The 1,976-nt window shown below is 45.1% G+C and overlaps 1 pseudogene; it reads right to left on the bottom strand.

Annotated features, from left to right (window-relative positions):
• Positions 1 to 640: 640 nt before the first annotated feature.
• LOC141516073 (peroxisomal biogenesis factor 19 pseudogene) lies at positions 641 to 1,534 on the bottom strand (annotated as a pseudogene).
• Positions 1,535 to 1,976: the final 442 nt, after the last annotated feature.

The raw sequence follows: 1,976 nt of genomic DNA, 5'->3' as shown, positions 1-1,976 counted from the left end.
GTTCCTCAGAAGATACAATATAATATGTGTGTCTAGGGGAAAAGACACATGATTAGCAAAACCAGAAAGATCCTATTCTTGCCAGGATAGACCATGTATCCCTTTTTCCATTGCTATTGTGACCAACATTTCTGCATTGAGGGATCAGACAGTCAAGATTGGGCATTCAGAGCCAAGAAATCTCCCCTAGCCCCACACCCAGAGCTGGTATAGCACCCAAACACCAGAGAAAATAGGAAACAAGGAACATAGACCCTGGGAGTCAGAGGGAGGGAAAGATCAGTGTAGAGATACACAATATTATCAGGGGAAAGGGGATGGCAAGAAAATATTGTCCATAAAGACAGTAAGCAGGTAACTTAACTAGCAGCAGACAACTGGGGTGATGGTAGTAAAAGACTCAGAGCAATTTGAGCAATCAGTCCCATTACTACAAACAACAGCCTCAATGGCTACAGTGGGACCATGCTGGTATGAGTAGTCTTGGATTGAGTGTTAGGAAAGAAAAAAGGGAAGGGGGCAGAAGAGAAGTGGGATAGTCAGCTACTCCACAGGCTCACCACCCATCCCTGCCCCCATGGCTCTGCTAACTGCAGGTGTTCACTCGTGGCTGGAGATGGAAGGTAAAGGGTGAAGAATTTCAGATGATCAAACACTGCTTGCCACTGGCACTTGCAGGGCCTGACAGATTCAAGGTGCCAAGGTCAAAATTGAAGCCAGGGGGCATTTCCCCTGCAAGCTCCTTTGGGGGATGGCCCAAATCCTGAAGCTGCTGCATGAGATGTATCTAGCACCATCTCAAAGCATGGCTTCTGGGTAGCCTCACTGTCTGCAGCTGTCTCTTTTTCAGACTGCTCATAAATCTTGCCCATGACATTGTGCTGTTCCTCATACTTCTCAATTTTTTCTGGGGACAGTGCTTCACGATGACTCTGCAGCCATGCTGGGTATTTCTCTGCTATTTCTTTTAGTGATGGATATAATACATCCTTAGATAATAGGTTCTGCATAATTCTTTGCATAATGGGGAGTATATTGCCTTCTCCTTCCCCTTCTTCTATGCCTATCCCCTCCATGGCTTTAGTCGGCTCCTCTTCAGTCATGCTGGAGTGCTGAAGGTCAGTGGCATTCTTTGCTAGTCCACTTAGTGTTTCCTTCAGGAAAGATGCAAACTCTTGTTGGGATGTTGTATAACTGCCCACTCTCCCTGCTGCCTCTGAGAGTTTCTGGAATTGCTTTACTAGATGGGGTTCCTCCTCAGCCAGCTCCTTCACAGCCTTTTCAAACTCTGCAGTGGCTTGGCATGCTAGCTCACTGTCAAACATTTCCTGAAAAAACTCTTGGGAGGCAAAGAGGGAATCTTTGCTGTGTCTGCAGATGATCTCTTCTAGGAAGCTGAAGCGTCAGGGGCCTTGGTGATAGGAGGGGGTGCTGGGGAGGGTATGGCTTTATCGAAATCATCAAGGGCACTTTCCAGAACCTCGTCCATCTCAGTGTCAGTGCCAGACGCGCTCTCCTCCGCCACCACGGCCATCTTGCTGCCTCCAGCTTCTCTCCTGGCTTTTCTTTCTGGGTTTTGTTGATCACATTTCTGTTAAGAGATCTGTTTCATATCATATATGAAGGAAGATCAGAAGATTTTAGAATCATGCCTGTATTCTCTATCCCATCTTGGCTGGAAGTCCTGAGATCTTCATTGATATCCAAAAGCCTTCCTTTGCAACTTAATTGTAAGTTCTAATCATTCCTTGTGCAGCATCAACTTCTAAATCCACTTCAAACATACTTATTTATCTGAGTTAATTTTTTCCTCTCTTCTTTCTTCTCTCCCTATATAAATAAGAAAATGTCACATCCCACTTTGTTAGAGTACCTCATAATCTCTTAGGCCACTATGCCACTGTAGTGCTCAATACAAATGTTAATTTCCTTGGAGAAAACCCATGTCTTGTGAATTCATTCTCTGACATGACATG

Source organism: Macrotis lagotis, chromosome 3 (genome assembly GCF_037893015.1).
Source record: "Macrotis lagotis isolate mMagLag1 chromosome 3, bilby.v1.9.chrom.fasta, whole genome shotgun sequence".
Taxonomy (NCBI): domain Eukaryota; kingdom Metazoa; phylum Chordata; class Mammalia; order Peramelemorphia; family Peramelidae; genus Macrotis; species Macrotis lagotis.
The sequence above is the reverse complement of the archived record's forward strand: the minus strand, read 5'-3'. Positions and strand labels throughout refer to the sequence as shown.